Source organism: Salvelinus alpinus, chromosome 6 (genome assembly GCF_045679555.1).
Source record: "Salvelinus alpinus chromosome 6, SLU_Salpinus.1, whole genome shotgun sequence".
NCBI lineage: Eukaryota > Metazoa > Chordata > Actinopteri > Salmoniformes > Salmonidae > Salvelinus > Salvelinus alpinus.
The window spans coordinates 34,354,547-34,379,624 of record NC_092091.1 but is presented as its reverse complement, the minus strand read 5'-3'; the positions used below and the strand labels follow the sequence as shown (position 1 = coordinate 34,379,624).

The 25,078-nt window shown below is 40.2% G+C and overlaps 1 protein-coding gene across 1 annotated transcript in view; it reads left to right on the top strand.

Annotated features, from left to right (window-relative positions):
- The first annotated feature begins 552 nt into the window (after positions 1-552).
- Positions 553-25,078, top strand: part of LOC139578609 (BMP/retinoic acid-inducible neural-specific protein 3-like) — a 71,994-nt gene continuing 47,468 nt past the window's right edge. The window contains exon 1 of the mRNA XM_071406452.1: positions 553-1,250. The gene's annotated coding sequence lies outside the window, so the exon portion shown is untranslated. The remainder of the gene's footprint in view (positions 1,251-25,078) is intronic.

Here is a 25,078-nt window from a genome sequence, read left to right as displayed (position 1 = left end):
AACTGAAATGCTGATGCATGTGTGTTGATGTACTCCTTCATATTCACTGTTAAATGCCAGCATTCATTCATTGTCTGGACTCTCAGTTGGTGCTGTTAGCTGCCTTTGCAGTGTTGTGATGCATGGCTAATGCACAGACATATGGGGGCTGAAGACAAGGGAGAAGAGAAGCAGGCACTGAACCGTCCTTAGCTCCCATCCCCTGCTCAGACAGACAGAGCTAAGTATGACACTAAGACAGGTATGAAAACTAAACTAATGGCTGTCTCACAGACAGTGTGCTTTAGCCTACAGGTATTTATTTTGGTGAGATACATTCGCTTTTTCCTCAAATGTAGCCTATTTATCTGCCCCTCCTGAAAGATCACATCAGTAAAATGAACAATAGATTTAAAACGTCATGAGAAAATAAAGACTTAAATATCCTCAGACAATAAACCTAGAAATCCATAGCTGTAGGCAATTTCACTGTGATAAGGGAGCCGCTGTCTCCAAAGCGCGTGTTACCATTCGCGCCACATCAACGGTGACGGTCTTAAGTATATCCTCCTTTCGTAGCTATTACAGAGGGCTACTTGTGTTTTAAACATGTGACTCGGTGAGAAAGGTGGTAAAAGGGAGAGAGGAGAGCTAAAAAAAAAACGTGTCTGCTGTTTCACCTATTGAAATTTGGCTCTCCCACTCTCTCAGACGGCGCTGCGGAGTAGGCGGGTCAAGCAGAGCCCGGTGCTGGCGTGGACTTTATAAAATAATATTTAACCACTGGCCAGAGATACTTAAACATCCGGTGAAGCAATACCCAACTGCATTCCTCCGTAGTTGCCTTGCTGCCAGTCGCCCACTGGTGTTTCTAACCCAAGGCGCGCACGCATTACCCACCAAGCGGAATTGCGCCCGCTCTCTCCGTGTATACTTTAATTTAGTAATTATCCCCGGAAAGGTCAAAAGCTCTGCTTCCAGGAAGGTTCAAGTATTCCCGGATAATCGTACCTCTATGAAAAGCTTTTTTCTACCGAACTTCCTCAGTGGATCGAGGCGATAGGAACGAATGCTAAGGCGCAGCGCAGCCAGACTTGTCGAATAATTTTCCTACTATTACTCATCGGATGTTGTGGAGTTTTTGTGGGTCTCGTCCAATTCATAACTCATTCACACCGATGAACGTTTTGGCAGTTCTATGGACATATCCGCTGATTCAGCAAGATAATGGGAGACGCTGAGTTTAACTTTGTCTGCTGTTCTGAATCGCGGTGAGTTGAGATATCCATCTTTTATAAGACCTATTGTTAGTAAGCCTGGAAAGAGCTTAGTTTTTTGTTACGTAATGGTTTGCATTTTCCTAAAATTGCATGAACACTGTCACGCAATGTAGGGACAGATTGGTTAGACCTATAACTGAATGCCAGAAGTAGCCAAACCTTGAAAATAGCATGATGTCCTCTCTTTACACACACACACAAACAGTGCCACCTCTGCCTATAGCCAGACTACGTGCTGCACTTAGGGCCCCGGTGGCGATAGTTGGCCACCGGCTAAAACGTTCATAAAAAGAAACTTACCGTTGAGAGATAGCAGAATACACAACGTGCCATTTCAAAAGTCTGTATCTTGTTATGTCAGTCACTGACATAACGAGGTGTCTAGAGATGGTTCTACTCACACACCATCTGTCTCCTTGCACACAGGCGGACATACACAACATTGGTATGCACCTTTACATGCACGCACACTGATCTCCCTTCTCTTTTTCACTCCCTCCCTGGCACCAAGTCTATATCCCTGAGGGTGTATTGACTTGCCTGCAGAGCAGAGCAAAGCAGAGCTGGGGATCAGATCTCTAACACTGATGTGGTGTGAGCAAGTCTGCCAAGTGCTAGCCAGTCAGTCAGGCAGAACCAGCAGCTTCCAGTCATGCACAAACAATTTTCCCTCTGATTTCATAATTATACACTTCACCCTCAAGCTTTTCAAAACCTGCCTTGATTCCCATGGCTTTGAACGCAGGGAAAGAATGTCATGAAAGCCAAGCACCCTCAATCCACAAACAACACTGTAAATGTTGCTCCTAAATCAAAATATAATAACTTGGCATTGATAAATTGAATGAACCCAGTAAAGCACAATGACATAACGTTATACATTTGTGCTGCTCTTGAATAGGGGATATTGTTGTCATTGTGGATTTAAGGGTATTTCAATTTATTTAAATGGTTTATATAGTCAATTTGATCCCTTTCAGATAATTATACTAAATACTGCATACCAAATACTTTATACTATTGCATATCTAGCTTGCACTAATCCTGACTTGATGTGACATAAATCAATGTTTGGTAAATATACCAAAATAATAGACATTCACTCATCTGGCAGTTGTCAAAAAGACAATGGTCGGCGAATCTTGTTTCAAAGAAATTAAATGATGTATCTTTGCCTGTGGAGAGACTATGAAAATGATGAGTGAACTTGGTTAATGCATGAGTCATATCTGAAGATATTGTAGAGATAGATCTATATGATGGAGATGTATTGATGTCTCTGGTTAAGGCTCCATTGAGTGAACTTATGTCAGCTTTGGTTTATCACTACAATTGGATGGAGTCAGTGCTGTCATAGTCTATGAGTCTCTCACATTAGCTGTTAGCAAAGAGAGCCCCAGAGTCAAAACATGGGAGGATTTTTAGCACTAAGTGCTAAAGCCTCTGTATGTACAGTATGTGACCTGCAAGGGAATGGACTCTATGAACCATGCCCCCTCTTTAGGACGTACCACGTTAATGTGTTTGTGTGTGTGAGTGCGTATGAATATGTGTTCATATAACTTCTCGTTAAAATTGGTGCAGGCCCAGCTCCCTAAAGGCTTCAATCTCTTGTTCCTTTGTGGAGGCAATGGGGTAATTTATCTCCAGAGACTGTATAAAGAGTGAGTCCATTGCCACGGCCAGACTTAAGAGCTGAATGCTGCATTCATGTCCTGTGGTGTATAGTGAGAGAGCTTGGTGGCCCAGCTGTACCCCGTCAACATTATATACAGTGCCTTGCAAAAGTATTCATCCCCCTGGGCGTTTTTCCTATTATGTTGCATTAAAACCTGTAATTTAAATGTATTTTGGGGGGGGATTTCATGTAATGGACATACACAAAATAGTCCAAATTGGTGAAGTGGTCTGAAAAAAAACGGAAAAGTGGTGCATGCATGTGGTGTAACCACGCCAGCCCAGGACCTCGACATCCAGCTTCTTCACCTGGGGGATCGTTTGAGGGGGGGTGCTGAGGAGTATTTCTGTCTGTAATAAAGCCCTTTTGTGCGGAACAACTCCTTCTGATTGGCTGGGCCTGGCTCCCTAGTGGGTGGGCCTGGTTCCCAAGTGGTTGAGCCTATAACCTCCCAGGCCCACCTATGGCTGCAACCCTGCACAGCCATGTGAAATCCATAGATCAGGGCCTACTGAATTTAATTAAATTGGCTGATTTCCTTATATGAACTGCAACTAAGTAAAATCTTTTATATTGTTGCATGTTCATGTTTTTAATTTATGTTTTTGTTCAGTATAGCATTTGCAAAATCAACATTCAATTCAACCTCTGGTTCATCTCAAATGTAATGATATTTAGTGATATTGATTTGTGTTTGGTTGTCAGCACAACCGAATACATTTAAACTCAGTTTTTCTCAATTCTTGACATGTAATCCTAGTAAAAATTCCCTGTCTTAGGTCAGTTAGGATCACCACTTTATTTTAAGAATGTGAAATGTCAGAATAATAGTAGAGTGATTTATTTCAGCTTTTATTTATTTCATCACATTCCCAGTGGGTCAGAGGTTTACATACACTCAATTAGTATTTGGTAGCATTGCCGTTTAAATTGTTTACCTTGGGTCAAACGTTTAGGGTAGCCTTCCACAAGCTTCCCACAATAAGTTGGGTGAATTTTGGCCCATTCCTCCTGACAGAGCTGGTGTAACTGAGTCAGGTTTGTAGGCCTCATTGCTCGCACATGCTTTTTATGTTCTGCCCACAAATTTTCTATAGGGTTGAGGTCAGGGCTTTGATGGCCACTCCAATACCTTGACTTTGTTGTCCTTCCTGACTGATGTCTTGAGATGTTGCTTCAAAATATCCACATAATTGTCTCTCTTCATGATGCCATCTATTTTGTGTAGTGCACCAGTCCCTCCTGCAGCAAAGCACCCCCCACAACACGATGCTGCCACTCCCGTGCTGCACGGTTGGGATGGTGTTCTTTGGCTTGCAAGCCTCCCCCTCTTTCCTCCAAACATAATGATGGTCAATATGGCCAAACAGTTCTGTTTTTGTTTCATCAGACCAGAGGACATTTCTCCAAAAAGTATGATTTTTGTCCCCATGTGCAGTTGCAAACCGTAGTCTTGCTTTCATCTCTAGGAGACCGAACACGTCTCCTTCCTGAGCGGTATGACAGCTGTGTGGTCCCATGGTGTTTATACTTGCGTACTATTGTTTGTACAGATGAACGTGGTACCTTCAGGGGTTTGGAAATTCCTCTCAAGGATGAGCCAGACTTGTGGAGGGCTACAATGTTTTTTCTGGGGTCTTGGCTGATTTCTTTTGATTTTCCCATGATGTCAAGCAAATAGGCACTGGGTGTGAAGGTATGCCTTGTAATACATCCACAGGTACACCTCCAATTGACTCAAATATTGTCAATTAGCCTATTACAAGCTTCTAAAGCCATGACATCATTTTCTGGAATTTTCCAAGCTGTTTAAATGCACAGTCGATTTAGTGTATGTAAACGTCTGATGCACTGGAATTGTGATACAGTGAATTATAAGTTAAATAATCTGTCTGTAAACAATTGTTGAAAAAATTACTTGTGTCATGCACACAGTAGATGTCCTAACTGACTTGCCAAAACTATAGTTTGTTAACAAGACATTTGTGGAGTGGTTGAGAAACGAGTTTTAATGACTCCGTAAGTGTATGTTAAAACTTCTTATGGCTGCAATTCCGTTAACGGGATCTATATGACAACAGCCAGTGAAAGTGCAGGGCGCCAAATTCAAACAACAGAAATCTCATAATTTAAATTCCTCAAACATACATGTATTTTATACCATTTTAAAGGTAATCTTGTTGTTAATCCCACCAAAGTGTCCGATTTTCAAATAGGCTTTTCAGCGAAAGCACCACATACGATTATGTTAGGTGACCGCAAAATCACAGACAAACAGTCATTTTCCCGGCCAAAGACAGAAGTCACAAAAAGCAGAAATAGAAATAAAATTAATCACTAACCTTTGATGATCTTCATCAGATGACACTCATAGGACTTCATGTTACACAATACATATATGTCTTGTTCGATTAAGTTCATATTTTTATCCAAAAACCTCAGTTTACATTGGCGCCATGTTCAGAAATGCCTCCAAAATATTCGGAGAAATTGCAGAGCCACGTCAAATAACAGAAATACTCATCATAAACTTTGATAAAAGATACATGTTTAACGTAGAATTAATGATACACTTGTTCTTAATGCAACCGCTGTGTCAGATTTCAAAAAGCTTTATGGCAAAACACAATATTCAATAATCTGAAAACAGCGTTCAGGCACAAAAGCAAGCCATACAGTTGCCCGCCAAATTGTGCAGTCAACAAAACTCATTAAAAGCATTATAAATCTTCACTTACCTTTGCTGATCTTCGTCGGAATGCACTCCCAGGATTCCCACTTCCACAAGAAATGTTAGTTTTGTTCGATAATGTCCATCATTTATGTCCAAATAGCTAGTTTTGTTAGCGTGTTTGGTTAACAAATCCAACGTCAGGAATTCCCCTCTCATTCGGCCCCCCTTCACAGTAGAGGCATCAGACAAGGTTCTACAGACTGTTGACATCTAGTGGAAGCCATAGGAAGTGCAAACTCATCCATATCTCACTGTGAATTCAATAGGATATTGGTTGAAAATCGACCAGCCTCAGAATTCCCACTTCCTGTTTGGATTTTTTCTCAGGATTTTGCCTGCCATATGAGTTCTGTTATACTCACAGACATCATTCAAACAGTTTTAGAAACTTCAGTGTTTTCTATCCAATATGCATATATTAGCAACTGGGACTGGGGAGCAGGCAGTTTACTATGGGCACCTCTGTGCACCTTTCATCCAAGCTACTCAATACTGCCCCTGCAGCCAGAAGAAGTTTTAACTTCCGACTTCAACTGTATTCACCCCATTTCATATAAAGCCCCGAAATAACATCTGTTGCAACCAATGACCTTCTGAAGTCACATAATTAGTTAGATTGCACACAGGTGGACATTATTTAAGTGTCACATGATCTCAGTATATATACACCTGTTCTGAAAGGCCCCAGAGTCTGCAACACAACTAAGCAAGGGGCACCACCAAGCAAGCGGCACCATGAAGACCAAGGAGCTCTCCAAACAGGTCAGGGACAAAGTTGTGGATAAGTACAGATCGGGGTACTAAAATCCAGGCTGCATCATATCCGGCCATGATTGGGAGTCTCATAGTGCGGCGCACAATTGGCCCAGCTTTGTCCGGGTTTTGCCGGGGTAGACCGTCATTGAAAATAAGAATTTGGTCTTAACTGACCTGCCTAGTTAAATAAAGGTTAAAATAAAATGGTTGGGTTATAAAACAATATCTGAAATATTGAACATCCCACAGAGCACCATTTAAATCCGTTATTAAATAATTGAAAGAATATGGCACCACAACAAACCCACCAAGAGAGGGCCGCTCACCAAAACTCATGGACCAGGCAAGGAGGGCATTAATCAGAGAGGCAACAAAGAGACCAAAGATAACCCTGAAGGAGCTGCAAAGCTCCACAGCGGAGATGGGCGTATCTGTCCATAGGACTACTTTAAGCTGTACACTCCACAGAGCTGGGCTTTATGGAAGAGTGGCCAGAAAAAAAGCCATTGCTTAAAGAAGAAAATAAGAAAACACATCTGGTGTTCGCCAAAAAGCATGTGGGAGACTGCCCAAACATATGGAAGAAGGTACTCTGGTCAGATGAGACTCACATTTAGCTTTTTGGCCATTAAGAAAAACACAATGTCTGGCGCAAACCCAACACCTCCCATCACCCTGAGAACACCATCCCTACAGTGAAGCATGGTGGTGGTAGCATCATGCTGTGGGGATGTTTTTCATCAGCAGGGACTGGGAAACTGGTCAGAATTTAAGGAAATGGATGACGCTAAATACAGGGATATTCTTGAGGGAAACCTGTTTCGGTCTTCCAGAGATTTGAGAATGGGACAGAGGTTCACCTTCCAGCAGGAAAATGACCCTAAGCATACTGCTAAAGCGACACTCGAGTGGTTTAAGGGGAAACATTTAAATGTCTTGGAATGGCCTAGTCAAAGCCCAGACCTCAATACAATTAAGAATCTGTGGTATGACTTACAGATTGCTGTATACCATCAGGAACCTATCCAACTTGAAGGAGCTGGAGAAGTTTTGCCTTGAAGAATGGGCAAAAATCTCAGTGACTAGATGTGCAAAGCTTATAGAGCCATCCCTCATGAGACTTGCGGCTGTAATTGCTGCAAAAGGTGGCTCTACAAAATATTGACTTTGGGGGGGTGAATAGTTATGCACGCTCAAGTTCAGTTCTTGTCCTATTTCTTGTTTGTTTCACAATAAAACAATATTTTGGATCTTCAAAGTGGTAGGCATGCTGTGCAAATCAAATGATACAAACCCCCCAACAATCTATTTTAATTTCAGGTTGTAAGGCAACAAAATAGGAAAAATGCCAAGGGGGTGAATACTTTCGCAAGCCACTGTAGACTACAGTCTGACCATCTTCTCGCTATTTAGAGGCCTATAATAGAAGCAATGCAGATTGGAGAGAGCATAATAAAGCACACACAAACACTGGCAAACACACACACACACACACATCTTCTCATACAATGATACCTACACACATATGTAATCCCACAAGCCCGTACACAGATTTGCACAGACATGCACACACACACACACACACACACACACACACACACACACACACACACACACACACACACACACACACACACACACACACACACACACACACACACACACACACACACACACACACACACACACACACACACAAGACCTCAATAACTGATGCGGATTTCTCAATGGCCTGTTCATCTGCTCCTACTTTGAGATATGTTCATAGATCAGATGAGACATGTGAGATGCCACTGTGTTCAAATGACCGTGTGATGCTTCAAGGGTGTGTCTTCCTTAAAGAATCCACATCTTCTTTTCTGTACAGCACTTTGATATATCAGCTGATGTAAGAAGGGCTATATAAATACATTTTATTTGATTTCTTTAAGGCCTGCTGCTAACAAGCACACAAATTAATTAATGAATCACACGTGAAACACAGCTGAATCAATTTTATCACATCAAATATTCACAGTGGAGATTTAAAAAAAGAGAAGATGGAGACAGGAGAAGATAGAGAGAATCGAAGAGGCTTAAAGAGAGAGAGAGAGATACAGGAAGAGACGTTGGACAAACAGGCAGCAGGCAGGCATGTCTTGGCAGGAACATGGGGTTTTGTCAGGGTTGGGTAGGTTACTTTCTAAATGTAATCTGTTACAGTTACTAATTGTAATCAGTAATGTAACTTTTGGATTAACCAAACTCAGTAACGTAATCGGATTTATTTTTTAGATTACTCTTCTCTTAAGAGGCATCAGAGGACACATTTATATTACCAATTGAATAATATCTATTGCAGGATAAATCAATGCATAGCTGGCCATAAATGGATGTTGCATTTTACTCTATGGGTTGGCTTCTTCTAACCCATTTGCTTTCTACTACTAAATCTGTCAGATTTTCAGTCATTCCATTTAATTGAATACCCATTGATCTTCAAGAATATAATTTGGAAATATCGATCAGACAAATTGTTTTACATGAGCATATCCCAAAAACGAAGGACTTATTAGCCTACTCTGTTGTTTATGATTTTGTCATGGAGGACTGGTTGGGCTCATTGCTTCATGATGAAAAATAAATGCTGCTCTCATGGAATGTCATGCTTTGAGCCCTACCGAAAAGTGCTATTTGCATGTGCAAAATGTATGCCATGTGCTGCATTTGTTATAGGCGTATTGTTTACGTTTTTGTTGGTGACACTTTGATATTTCAATAATTTGCCCCTGTTGAAGTCTATCAAAGTGGGCGAGTTTGAGCATGTGTGCGTTTGGCCTATTGAAACACTTTTTTATCAGCACAAATTAGATTGAGCACTAAAAGCCACACTCATGTTCTTCTTAAACTTGCTTTTGACAGTATGGAGCACAATACAACGGATGAGTTTAGATGTGAGGAACTTCCTCCAACTTTTATTCCATAGGCACGAATCTGCACTATGCAGCTGTTGCAAGAGCTCATTTTTCACTGACTGTCCACTGGCTGAAAAAATGATTGATTGGCAGCTTAAACGTCTTTGAATTCAACCATATACAGTGGGGAGAACAAGTATTTGATACACTGCCGATTTTGAAGGTTTTCCTACTTACAAAGCATGTAGAGGTCTGTAATTTTTATCATAGGTACACTTCAACTGTGAGAGACGGAATCTAAAACAAAAATCCAGAAAATCACATTGTATAATTTTTAAGTAATTAATTTGCATTTTATTGCGTGACATAAGTATTTGATACATCAGAAAAGCAGAACTTAATATTTGGTACAGAAACCTTTGTTTGCAATTACAAAGATCATACGTTTCCTGTAGTTATTGACCAGGTTTGCACACACTGCAGCAGGGATTTTGGCCCACTCCTCCATACATACCTTCTCCAGATCCTTCAGGTTTCGGGGCTGTCGCTGGGCAATACGGACGTTCAGCTCCCTCCAAAGATTTTCTATTGGGTTCAGGTCTGGAGACTGGCTAGGCCACTCCAGGACCTTGAGATGCTTCTTACGGAGCCACTCCTTAGTTTCCCTGGCTGTGTGTTTCGGGTCGTTGTCATGCTGGAAGATCCAGCCACGACCCATCTTCAATGCTCTTACTGAGGGAAGGAGGTTTTTGGCCAAGATCTCGCGATACATGGCCCCATCCATCCTCCCCTCAATACGGTGCAGTCGTCCTGTCCCCTTTGCAGAAAAGCATCCCCAAAGAATTATGTTTCCACCTCCATGCTTCACGGTTGGGAGGGTGTTCTTGGGGTTGTACTCAACCTTCTTCTTCCTCCAAACACGGCGAGTGGAGTTTAGACCAAAAAGCTCTATTTTTGTCTCATCAGACCACATGACCTTCTCCCATTCCTCCTCTGGATCATCCAGATGGTCATTGGCAAACTTCAGACGGGCCTGGACATGCGCTGGCTTGAGCAGGGGGACCTTGCGTGCGCTGCAGGATTTCAATCCATGACGGCGTAGTGTGTTACTAATGGTTTTCTTTGAGACTGTGGTCCCAGCTCTCTTCATGTCATTGACCAGGTCCTGCCGTGTAGTTCTGGGCTGATCCCTCACCTTCCTTATGATCATTGATGCCCCACGAGGTGAGATCTTGCATGGAGCCCCAGACCGAGGGTGATTGACCGTCATCTTGAACATCTTCCATTTTCTAATAATTGCGCCAACAGTTGTTGCCTTCTCACCAAGCTGCTTGCCTATTGTCCTGTAGCCCATCCCAGCCTTGTGCAGGTCTACAATTTTATCCCTGATGTCCTTACACAGCTCTCTGGTCTTGGCCATTGTGGAGAGATTGGAGTCTGTTTGATTGAGTGTGTGTACAGGTGTCTTTTATACAGGTAACAAGTTCAAACAGGTGCAGTTAATACAGGTAATGAGTGGAGAACAGGAGGGCTTCTAAAAGAAAAACTAACAGGTCTGTGAGAGCCGGAATTCTTACTGGTTGGTAGGTGATCAAATACTTATGTCACGCAATAAAATGCAAATTAATTACTTAAAAATCATACAATGTGATTTTCTGGATTTTTGTTTTAGATTCCGTCTCTCACAGTTGAAGTGTACCTATGATAAAAATTACAGACCTCTACATGCTTTGTAAGTAGGAAAACCTTCAAAATCGGCAGTGTATCAAATACTTGTTCTCCCCACTGTATATAGGGTTAAAATACACATATACATTTGTGAACAGCCATCCACAACAACCACAATCCATAATGCCCAAATAGCCAAATGAGAGAGCAGCAGTGTGATTCACATCAATGCACTATGTAGATCAATCTGATCGTGGACTTCAGGAAACAGCAGAGGGAGCACACCTGCCCTCCTGGACACCTACAGCACCAAATGTCACAGGAATGCCAAAAAGATCATCCAAGGACAATAACCATCTGAGCCACGGCCTGTTCACCCTGCTATCATCCAGAAGGTGAGGTCAGTACAGGTACATCAAAGCTGGGACCGACAGACTGAAAAACAGTTATCTTAAGGCCATCAGACTGTTAAATAGCCATCACTAGCCGGCTTCCACCCGGTTACGCAATCATGCACCTTAGAGGCTGCTGTTCTATATACAGTACATAGACTTGGAATCACTGGCCACTATAATAATGGAACATTAGTCACTTTTTAATAATGTTTGCATACTGCATTACTCATCTCATATGTATATACTGTATTCTATTCCACTGTATTTTAGTCAATGCCACTCTGACATTGCTCGATCTAATATTGATATATTTCTTAATTCAATTATTTTACTTTTGATGTGTGTATTGTTGTGAATCGTTTTTAGATACTACTGCACTGTTGGAGCTAGGAACACAAGCATGTCGCTACACCTGCAATAAAATCTGCTAAATATGTGTATGTGACCAATAACATTTTATTTGATTTAATAAGTGATATCTGTATCGCTCGTAGGCTACATCACTGCTGTTGTCCTTACGTCCAAGCCTTTATTCACACCATTGGACAGCAGTCACACCATTGGAATACTAACAGTAGCTTGTACTGTAGCCTACAAAAAACCTTTTCCTGCTCTTTTCCTGCCATTCATCAAACACATTTGGTGTCAGTCATCTTTGAGATGTGGTCAGACTCACTCTGGTGGAAAAAACTTAAACTTGCGCCTTTTTTCAATGCTGATTTGAATGTCATTGAGAAAACAATGTTGTCACAGTTTTTTCATAAACGTCCTTTCTGAATTTAAAAGTAATCCTAGAAGTAATAATTTTATTTGAAAGTATCTGTAATCTGAGTACAATATTTTTGCTGGAAACGGGTTACAGTTTTTTATAATCCGTTTACATGTCACGGATTACATATAAATCGGTTACTCCCCAACCCTGGGCTTTGTGGTGTATACCCACGGCCCGTTATTTTATTATAATGAGCAAACTGGTGGATCAGTGGCGTAGCGGCCCTAACTCGTATCCGAGCCTGACGGAGAGAGAGGAAAACAGAGAGAAAGGAAGACAATAGGAAAGATAGAGAAAATGTGAAGTGGGGAGAGAAGAGAGGATAGTAAAGGAGAGGAGAGCAGGACACAGAGAGATTGACTGATTAGGGCATTAAAACAAAGACGCCTCCAAGAATGCTTGGTAATTAATAAATATGATTCCAGGCAATGATGGGACATGTACAGTCACAAACATTACCTCAATAACACAAACAAAATCATATTAGAAACTTGTGAAAAAGACAGGTAGCATGTGTTCTTGTAAATGCTGTCATTACTGGTCAATCCCCAAATATGTCATGCTCCCTCTCTGACCATCTCATTTTACATTTAAAGTTGAAGTCGGAAGTTTATATACACCTTAGCCAAATACATTTAAACTCAGTTTTCACAATTCCTGACATTTAATCCTAGTAAAAAAATCCCTGTTTTAGGTCAGTTAGGATCACCACTTTATTTTAAGAATGTGAAATGTCAGGATAATAGTAGAGAAAATGATTTATTTCAGCTTTTATTTATTTCATCACATTCCCAGTGGGTCAGAAGTTCACATACACTCAATTAGTATTTGGTAGCATTGCCTGTAAATTGTTGAACTTGGGTCAAACGTTTAGGGTAGCCTGCCACAAGCTTCCCACAATAAGTTGGGTGAATTTTGGCCCATTCCTCCTGACAGAGCTGGTGTAACTGAGTCAGGTTTGAAGGCCTCCTTGCTCGCACATGCTTTTTCAGTTGTGCTCACACATTTTCTATGGGATTGAGGTCAGGGCTTTGTGATGGCCACTCCAATACCTTGACTTTGTTGTCCTTAAGCCATTTTGCCACAACTTTAAAAGTTTGCTTGGGGTCATAGTCCATTTGGAAGACCCATTTGCAACCAAGCTTCAACTTCCTGACTGATGTCTTGATGTTGCTTTAATATATCCACATAACTGTCCTTTCTCATGATGCAATCTATTTTTTTTAAGTGCACCAGTCCCTCCTGCAGCAAAGCACCCCCACAACATGATGCTGCCACCCTCGTGCTTCACGGTTGGGATGGTGTATTCGGCTTACAAGCCTCCCCCTTTTTCCTCCAAACATAACGATGGTCATTATGGCCAAACAGTTCTATTTTTGTTTCATCAGACCAGAGGACATTTCTCCAAAAATTACAATCTTTGTCCCCATGTGCAGTTGCAAACCGTAGTCTGGCTTTTTTATGGCGGTTTTGGAGCAGTGGCTTCTTCCTTGCTGAGCGGCCTTTCAGGTTATGTCGAAATAGGACTCATTTTACTGTGGATATACATACTTTTGTACCTGTTTCCTCCAGCATCTTCACAAGGTCCTTTGCTGTTGTTCTGGGATTGATTTGCACTTTTCGAACCAAAGTACGTTCCTCTCTAGGAGACCGAACGCGTCTCCTTCCTGAGCGGTATGACAGCTGCGTGGTCGCATGGTGTATATACTTGAGTACTATTGGTTGTACAGATGAACGTGGTACCTTTCAGGCGTTTGGAAATTGCTCCCAAGGATGAACCAGACTTGTAGAGGTCTACACTTTTATTTCTGATGTCTTGGCTGATTTCTTGATTGATTTTTTTTTTATTTTCCCATGATGTCAAGCAAAGAGGCACTACATTTGAATGTAGGCCTTGAAATACATCCACATGTGCACCTCCAATTGACTCAAATTATGTCAATTAGCCTATCAGAAGCTTCTAAAGCCATGACATAATTTTCTGGAATTTTCCAAGCTGTTTAAAGGCACTGTCAACTTAGTGTATGTAAACTTCTGACCGAGTTGAATTGTGATACAGTGAGTTATAAGTGAAATAATCTATCTGTTAACAATTGTTAGAAAAATGACTTGTGTCATGCACAAAGTAGATGTCCTAACCGTCTTGCCAAAACTATAGTTTGTTAACAAGAAATTTGTGGAGTGGTTGAAAAACGAGTTTTAATAACTCCAACCTAAGTGTATTTAAACTTCCAACTTCAACTTGACATTTTAGTCAATTAGCGGACTCTCTTATTCAGAGCAACTAGGGTTAAGTGCATTGCTCAAGGACACATTGACAGATTGTACACCTAGTCGGCTAGGGGATTCGAACCACACACACACACACACACAGTAGCCCAAGTCTGTCGCCCGTCACCATACCAAGTACCGTAAAGGGAATACCTATTACCCCATTTTCATCTGTTATATTTACAGCTATTCACTCAGCAGAAATAATGCTTTTATTTAGGAGGAACCTTTTGGTCCTGCTTGTACCCGGCCACTGGCTCTCGTTTTCAGAAGAGGCCTGTGTGCTTTACTGAGATTTATAGACGCTTTTGCCCACTCTTCTCCCAGCCTCCCAGTGATATGCAACCAATTGAGCACTTACGAGCTGGATAGCCATAATTAAGATTGTACCCTCGGTCTAAAATAGTAAATAATGGCTACTTCTCAGAAAGTATTAAACTGTCAAGAGTAGTAAAAGAAGGTTGTCCACTATTGGCATATCTATTAATTATGGCTATCAAAATGTTAGCTATTAAAATCAGATCCAACAATAATATCAAGGGCCTAGAAATACAGGGCTTAAAAACAAAGGTGTCATTGTACACTGATGATTCATGTTTTCTTCTCTGGATTACAACCAAATTATGATAAATGTACTATATTACATATTGGATTACAAAAAAGGAAACTTTTATATCACTGTGTAGTTTAACAATAAAATGGTCTGCAGGTGAAGTGGACACTGTATTCATATCCCGAAAGAAAGAAATGATCTCACTACAATACATTTGAATAGAAAGTTAGCAAAAATAGATAAGATCTTGCTATCGTGGAAAGGAAACACCTGTGGAAAAAATCCCAATGATTTAACTCTTTAGTCATGCCCTAGTTTACCTATTATCTTATGGCCTTGCCTATACCTAGCGACTTTAAAAAAAAAATGATATAAGCAAAAAATATTACATTTTATTTGGAACAGCAAGCCAGATCAAATTAAACGTGCCTATTTATATAATGAATATGAATTTGGAAGGCAGAAATTTGAAAAAATTTAAACAGACCTCTCACTAAAGGCTTCCATCATACAAAAGTTATACTTAAATCTAAACTGGTTCTCTGGTGGATTAGTCAGAATATCTCATCCCATGTTTAAGAATGGCCTTTTTCCCTTTATTCCGTTTACAACCTCTCACTTTCGGTTATTTGTAAATGAAATCATCTCCAAAATAACGTTATTTTTTTAAATGAGCTATACTGGTTGCAATTTCAGTTTAATCCACAAGAAAGGACAGAACAAATATTACAAAAAAATTATGGTTAAACTAAAATATACTAAATGATAAAAAAAAACATTTTATTTAAATGTGTAAACGGTATCTTTGTAAATATCATCAATAGGACTGTTGAAATTAGGTCACACATGAAGCTAAAATTTTTTGGGAAATGTCTTCTCTACTCAACATTACCGCACGAATGGAAGAGGCAAGTGGAAGGGGGAGAAAGGAAGGAACTTGTCAGTCGACCCTGCGTTAAAGATCAGAATTGGTTAAAGAAAATTGAGATAAATAAAAAAGTATACCAGTTTCATTTTAGTACCAAAAAAAATGGCAGCTGTGCCATACAAAGACATTTTCTATGTACCGATTCCATGGCACATGGTTTATGAACTGATACACAAAACAACGCTATAGTCAAAATGTAGGGTTTTTCAATGTAAATTATTATTCCAAATTCTTGCAACTAATAGAATGTTATAATATAATAACACTCTTAGCAAAGATGTTTCTTTAATTTACAATATGTAGAGTCTATGAGAATAGAAATGTTAAGTACTTTTATGAAAGATTCCAGCACAGTTGAAAAATATATGGTAAATATAAATCAAAACTGGATGCTGTTCAGAAATAGACAGGAGGGGTTGCGTGAAGCAGAAGGATGGGACTGAAAACAAACAAAAGATAACTATTGTAAAATATGCTGTGTCTGTAAAATGTATAAGCTCGAAGTAGAAGCCTAAGTGTTGTCCATTAGTGTACTCCAATTAGGTGAGAGGTGATAGGGTTAAGCAAAAATAATGAAGGAAAATGTATTTTAAAAAATATACACTACCAGTCAAAAGTTTGGACACACTTACTCATTCAATGGTTTTTCTTTATTTTTACTATTTTCCACATTTGTATAATAATTGTGAAGACATCAAAATTAAATGACACATATGGAATCATGTAGTAACCAAAAAGTGTTAAACAAAACAAAATGTATTTTAGATTCTTCAAAGTAGCCACCCTTTGCCTTGATGACGGCTTTGCACACTCTTGGCATTCTCTCAACCAGTTTCATGAGGTAGTCACCTGGAATGCAATTAAATTAACACGTGTGCCTTGTTAATTTGTGGAATTTAGTTCCTTCTTAATGCGTTTGAACCAATCAGTTGTGTTGTGTCAAGGTAGGGTTGGTATACAGAAGATAGCACAATTTGGTAAAAGACCAAGTCCATATTATGGCAAGAACCGCTCAAATAAGCAAAGAGAAACAACAGTCCATCATTACTTTAAGACATGAAGGTTTTCCAATGCGAAACATTTCAAGAACTTTGGAAGTGTCGCAAAAACCGCTATGATGAAACTGGCTCTCATGAGGACCGCCACAGGAAAGGAAGACCCAAAGTTACCTCTGCTACAGAGGATAAGTTCATTAGAGTTACCAGCCTCAGAAATTGCAGCCCAAATAAATGCTTCACAAATCTCAACATCAACTGTTCAGAGGAGACTGCGTGAATCAGGCCTTAATAGTAGAAGACCTCTGAATGTGTGGTTCCCACCGTGTTATTTTATCGTTTTCATGTCTTCACTAATATTCTACAATGTAGAAAATAGTAAAAATATAGAAAAACCATTGAATGAGTAGGTGTGTCCAAACTTTTGACTGGTACTGTATTTCCCCACAAAATATATGGGGGATAGGAAATTATGCAGACAATTACATTGATGGAAGCCACAATCTATTTGCAATTTTTAAAGGTGATCTACCCTCTAGAAAAATCTAATGTATCCCATAACTGCCTATTCAAGTGGTCTTTTTTAATGTGGTTTTAAATCAATTTGGTGTTTTTTATTTAACGTGAAAAGGAAACGAGCTCTACCTCAATGAACCTTTCAGTAGAATACACACACACACTGACTACACAAAACATTACGCTTTCCATGACAGACTGACCAGGTGAATTCAGTTGAAAGCTATGATCCCTTATTGATGTCACTTGTTAAATCCACTTCAATCCTTGTAAATGAAGGGGAGGAGACAGGTTAAATAATGATTTTTTAAGCCTTGAGATAATTGAAAGATGTATTGTTTATGCCATTCAGAGGGTGAATGGGCAAGACAAAATATTGAAGTGCCTTTGAATGAGGTATGGTAGTAGGTGCCAGGCGCACTGGTTTATGTGAAGAACTGCAACGCTGCTGGGTTTTTCAAACACAACAGTTTCCCGTGTGTATCAATAATAGTCAACCACCCAAAGGACTTCCAGCGAATTTGACACAACTGTGGGAAGTATTGGTGTCAACATGGGCCAGCATCCCTGTGGAATGCTTTCGACTGCTGGAATGCTTTTATATGTATGACTATTCACTCAGCAGAACTAATGCTCTTTATTTAGGAGGGTCCTTTTGGGCCTGCTTGTACCTGGCCACTGTCTCTCGTTTTCAGAAGAGGCCTATGTGTGCTTTACTGAGATTTATAGAAGCTTTTGCCCGCTCTGCTCCCAGGCTCCCAGTGATATGCAGGTATATCAGAATTTACAAGTGAGAACTTTACGAGCTGAATGGCCATAATTAAGACTGTTTTTTTTATCATTCCTTTCCCAGAAATGACTATTCAAGTGGAATTTTTGTGGTTTTACATCGATTTGGTGTTTTTTATTCAACGTGGAAAGGAAAAGTACTCTACTTCAATGAACCCTTCAGCAGAACATGCATGCACTCACTCACTCACTCACTCACTCACTCACTCACTCACTCACTCACTCACTCACTCACTCACTCACTCACTCACTCACTCACTCACTCACTCACTCACTCACATACAAACACACTCCACTAATTGATTAGATCCAATTGAAATCTTTAAGCCCCCACACACTTCTGCATTATACCTCCGGTTGAGCCAATTAAAACCGATGCTCATTTCAAATTGATTTGGGGCTGCAAGAACTGGGAAAAAGCATATTTTAACTGCAGTCAGGTTTTTCCTTTTCCAGTGAATTGTGCCTAATGTTTCAAACAGAAAGATAAATCAGTCCTGTGATGTGTAACACACAAGCTAAAGCACTGACCAACATAATGTAGCTTCACATGTTTGTTCAGTTCATTAATTATTCCTTCAAAGCAGTAAATAACAAGCTGTAGCCCATGTTAGCTTACATGTGATAGCATCCACTAGCCTACATGGTGCTCTGATTACATAATGTATTAGACCGCTGGCCAGGCAGTCATCTATCGTCCCCTAAAGCATCAGTCTATACTCAAACAGTCCATTACTCAGTGACAGCCATATTAGAAAGGATATTTCATTCTGTTTTCCACCACCTGACACTGTCTGCCACTGTTTCTAATACCCCAACTGAATCTCTGCTTTTTAATATTGGTTTTGAAATGCTTTCAATGGAAAACCTTCTCTTTGATGTTCTCCCACACCCAGAACCGCCTCATCCTATACGCTGCGCGTAGCTGTGACGCACGGGTTTATTCACCCGCACTCACCCGCAATTGCTAATAGCCCATCCGCAACCGCCCGACTATATGTGATAAAGTGAAAATCTGTGGCCTGCACCCAACCCTAACCCGCAAATATAGAAGATGCGCTGTACAGTCAGAGACAGTGTAACGATTTATTTTACACGATTTTTAACGTCCATTTTAGAAATGTTTCTGCTTATAATTTCTGACATTTTGGTAGGCTATTTGTTAGTCAACTTATTTTGTAGTCTATAATTAGACACATGCAGCTTCTCGTCTGTCATTACTTGTAGTCCTAGGCCTCTAGAAGGCTAAATAAACCCTTGTTCACCAGGATGATGTCAAAAATCAATAGAATGAATGCTTCAATCTAGTTGACATTGGTAAACTTTTCTCTTTCATCTCTGCTTACATTTTTTTTCTAATTTTGACCAGTTTTAAGGAAATTAAAAGCTGAGACTACCCAACATATTTCTGATGAGATTTCAGTTCGGCTTGGATGCATATTTTATGTGGTCGTTAAAATACTATCAGCTTTTATGATGCTAATAAAGAGAGAACTTGTTACAGTCCCTAACTGCGCATTCACATTCTCTCAAGATGCTAAAAGGAAGAAATCATGTTTCTCCACTCCTGTTCCCAGGTCAAAATGTACATTTGGTGTTTCATTTTATAGCAATTCTGCAGGAGTTAATATTATATTAGGCTATGTGTGAGAGGTTATAGACATAAGTCAGTGTCCAGAATTCAGTTGCTATTCCATTTAACCCATTTGAACTGTAAAGTTCCCTTGACGTGCCATATTTGAAGTTCTGTCTTGTGACTGTCAAATGTATATAGTCCCTCACAATCACATAGCCGGCACTGCTATCATCCGCTTTCACTACTTCACCAAATCATAAACACTTTTACATTTTTATTTTATTTAACTTGGCAAGTCAAATTAGAACAAATTCTTATTTACAATGACGTCCTACCACGGCCAAACCCGGACAACGCTGGGCCAATTGTGCACAACCCTATGAGACTCCCAATCACAGGCAGAGGTGATGCAGCCTGGATTTGAACCAGGGATACCTCTTGCACTGAGATGCAGTGCCTTAGACCGCTGCGCCACTTGTGAGACTTTGAGAAAAATTGCAAAGCAGATCATGCAGACCAGGCTGGGGTTTGGGATTTGATAAGTCAACGAGAGAAATAAGAGATTCATACAAACTTTTCTTGAATTAGGCATCTCCAAAATGCAGGTATTTCAGCCTAGCTTAGTGCTTTATGTGGTGATGGGGCAGCCAGCGGAATGTGTAATGGTAATGTTCTCTAGTTGCGCTGTGATTGGCTCAGTGTTCTGTCACTCATGGGGACACTATGTCACCGCGAAATCTACAAGTAGAGCTAGAAAATTCAAGCCCCTTGGGTGCTGCCATATTGTTACATTAGAAGTGCCTTTCCATGAAGGCTCAAGGTCATTGGCCACAGGTAATGAGGTAAAATAACATCTACAGTAGCTTTGATTGGACTTTCAAAATCTTAGTTAGCATGCTAGCAATCTACCGGCTCAATTCGGTCTTATGTAGCAACATTTGAAATGGTATAATTTACTTTGGATAAAAATAGAGACTCTGAGCTAGAAAATGGCATATCATAAACTACAGTTCAGGAACAATGGGAAAGTAATTTTGAAAGTTGATTAACTTGTAGACTCACTTGAGAAAATGGCCTTTGATATTTTAATACTACTAATAATACTAAGGAGAGCCCTTCTTTGTCTACACCCATTCAGCATTGTTCACGGTGTCCCGTCCACCACGGGACGGTTGAGCTAACGTAGGCTAGTGCGATTAGCATGAGGTTGTAAGTAACAAGAACATTTCCCAGGACATAGACATATCTGATATTGGCAGAAAGCTTGCATTCTTGTTAATCTAACTGCACTGTCCAATTTACAGTAGCTATTACAGTTAAATAATACCATGCTATTGTTTAAGGAGAGTGCACAATTTTGAACATGAAAAGTAATTAATAAACAAATTAGGCACATTTGGGCAGTCTTGATACAAAATTTTGAACAATGGTTCATTGGATCAGTCTAAAACGTTGCACATACACGGCTGCCATCTAGTGGCCAAAATATAAATTTCACCTGGCCTGGAATAGTACATTATGGCCTTTCTATTGCATTTCAAAGATGATGGTACAAAAAACATACAAAAGAACGGTTGGTTTTTCTTTGTATTATCTTTTACCAGATCTATTGTGTTATATTTTCCTACATTCCTTTCAATTTCCACAAACTATAAAATGTTTCCTTTCAAATGGTACCAAGAATATGCATATCCTTGCTTCAGGGCCTGAGCTACAGGCAGTTAGATTTGGGTATGTCATTTTAGGCGAAAATTGAAAAAAGGGGGCCGATCCTTAAGCTTTATCCCCACCCATCTCTTTAAGGGTTGATCTGAGCATTCTGTACTAACAGCAGTCAATCACCCAAGCTAACTTGCTAGCTACTTCCAGAAACAAGTGAGAGAACAGCTCACTGAACATTACTCTCCCTAGCAGAGCTGGTTAGGCTGTTATGTTATCCAGAGCATTGGTGACTGCAACTGTGCTGTCACATTGTCCATTCGTAAATTCAGAGCGTTTCACTCTCGGAGCGTTCAGAGTGTACACTGGATGCTCTGGCCGAGGAGTAGGGTTGATCCGAACATTCTGAGCTCACAACGGCAGTCAAGCACCCAAGCTAACTGGCAAACATTGGCTAGCGTGCTAGCTACTTCCAGACACAAATGACAGAACACCCCACTCTGACCATTTTTTTCTCGCCCTAGCAGAGCTGGTTAGGTTGTTTTTGGTTAGGTTAAAAATCCAAATCAAATAGCTAAATGATCCATAGTATGACCATTGTGCATATATAATAAATCACTGTGTTCATTTAATGAAAATATTTGCCTCTTTTGGGCCTTGAAATGTCTGGTCAAAGATATTTACATACACAGCCCTGAATGGCTGATAAGATAGTGTAGAACCCACCTCCTTCTACTATTATAATCAGATTACATTGTGACATCATGATGTCGGCCAAATGTTCCATCCTACTTGAAAAGGCTGAAATTCCAGGATTCCAGGACTCTTACACAAAAATGGCATTATCTTTTTCACCATTTCTGAGTGTTATTTCAACCTCATAGTGTGGAAATATCATTAAACAAACAGAAACATCAGGTTCTTAGGTGCAAAATGGGGGACACTAAAACGTTTTTCCCGCGAGGTGGGGTGCCGCCCCAACCAAATCTCGCCCACACCTTACTATTCCTTTGCGTAACATAGGAGCTTTTCTTTGGGTGTTGATGTGTAAGACATTCGAATAGGCGAGGAGTTGTGGATCTGCAGACATATTATTATTTCACAAAGGCTTTGCGTCCCCCCGGCGCCTGTATGAAAGCTATTGTTGACAGTCATACCCGTAGGAGGGGCGATACTGTATGTGGGTTAATTAGGGCCAAAAACCTTTTTTTAGTCAGCACCCGAGGGGAGATTGTAAAGTTTATCACTTCGTGCTTCCACACTTTGAAGATGCTTTTGGGGATGGCTCGCAGACAAGTTTCAAAGTGGACCAGTTATTTCCTCCCCTCCTCCTCTCTCCCTCCTTCCCTCACTCCCTCTGCCTTCAAGTGTATTCAAAGTTGGGAGATATCATGAAGTGAGAGCCATCCCTACATTAGCATAGTTGCAGTGCCAGCGAAGGGAAGGCGCATCATCTCTATGGCTCCGGTGTCCTAATGGGTATAGTGGCTGAACAGATGTTCTGAGAAACACTACTCTCTCTTCTCTCTCTCTCTCACTCACTCACTTACTCTCCCCCCGATCCCTCTCTCTCCTCTGAATGGGACTGGTGGAATGCTTAAGACAGATTAGGTTGGGGAGTTCCCAAACCTCATCAAGCATACAACAGTACAGTATCTCCTCTGAGCCGAGAGGGAGAGCGAAGAGACTGTCTAAACACTGCTGTAGGTCTGACACTGTAGGTTAAACAGTCTCTGGATGTAAGTGTCAGTCAACAAGACAGGTGCATTCGAGACAGACCTTAGATCTTTAGAAGTAGCTGTAGTAGTAGTTGCATAGTAATGTCACACTTAGGGCTGGGCGATATATCAAATTAATTATTTTAATTCGATTGTATGTTTTAACACAATATTCTAAATGCCTGTATTGCAAGAATCAAGGTTTATTTTATTTTTAGTTTATGGCCGCTTGTTCTCATGTTGTCTTTTGGTCTCATCTCCTTCGCTCCTTTTGCTGTGACTGTGCACCCTCCCATTTAGACTCACACACCAAGTTCCTCCTCCTGCCACTCAGAATAACAAAAATGTAATATCTCTTCTTTCTCTCTCTTTCAACTTACTATTTGCATTTGAGGTTTGGTCCAACAGCTCATATGGACACCAAAACACATTGAGATGTTATTTTACTGTAATAGAGGAGAACCTACATTGTGTGAAGAGCAGACCCTACTAAAACGGGAGTATCAGTTAACATTGATTCTGGAAAATGAATGATCAGTTTCTGTTGCGTGCAGCATTGCGGTACCATGTACCGCTAGCAGCATTTTAGCCACACAGACTGTTATACTAGCTGTATAGTCTGTGTTTGATAATTGTGCAATGACCATTAAAAAAAAACATTATATAAGGATTTGGCAACTCATTCTCGTTCTGAGAAATAAGTTGGGCCACTTGATATAAACATCTGAACAAAGTGGACAGGCTAGCATGCTGTTCAAACCGTTGGAGACGGACAGGTGTGTTCATAACAATTTAACTTTTATACCTAGGTCTGTAACAGGTGACTGTAAAGACTCTAGAGCGTGCATAAAGGAAATATATCAAACATGAGCTCTTTGAGAAATGTTCTGTGAGAATGGAGTAGAGATTATGTGAATGAATGGCATTATTAATAATCAATATGATTATTTAGCATGGATTTAGGGCAATCCTCTGTGGGACATCTAAATGGGTCACAGAGCTATAGAACCAACCATCCCTGGCCCCTTTTCAAGGCTTACAGCACTAGCTACTAGTACACTCTGCTGCATGAACAATGAGAATGAAGACAATAGCAGTTTATTATAGTTCAAATATACTCTAATAATGTTGTCCTGTTGTGTCTTAAACTGAACAGAATAAAACCTAATCAAACTCAAAACATAACATTTTTTTATATGATTTTATATTAAAATCTGTACTTCTGTGCTGATTGCTGGTCAATTCAGTCAGTGTAACTAGGGCTGGGTGATATGGACAAAAAATCATCTAAAAAAGGTTTCTAATGAATGGGTGATTCACGATATACTGTATATGGACTTTTAAAATGTTTTCTCTAAATCAGCTTTGTTATCCTACAGCAAAACAACCGGCATGTTCATGAGATTCTCACCTTTCCATAGAGTGGTCATATTAGTTGGCCATATTGTAGGCCAAACCGTTCGGAAACTACAGACGTTTTCATAAGAAGGCCAATTTTCAGGATGTCTCATGGTCTGACAAACATTGCTGTAGCTTGGCCACCTTCCACCGCAGATGCGGAAGGCCGCTATTGGCAGATGTGGTGGATTGAGAGGCAGCCCATGCAAAATAACAGATATCTCTAGATTAAACAGACTGATTTTGATGGAAATGTTTGTATTACGCTATTTAGATTTTGGAAACACCTCCTCGTTGAATGAGTAGGTGTGTCCAACATTTTGACTGGTACTGTATGTGACTCGTTTCAGGAAACTAGGTGTATGTCACGTGTCACTACTTCACAGGAGAGCTATTTGAACAAACTTTTTTTTTTTGGGGCCAGAAATGACTTCTGGAACATGTGAATTTTAATAACAAATGTTTATGCCATCTGTAAATACTAATAAAATTGTTAAATTACGAGCCTAGTTGGTTTAG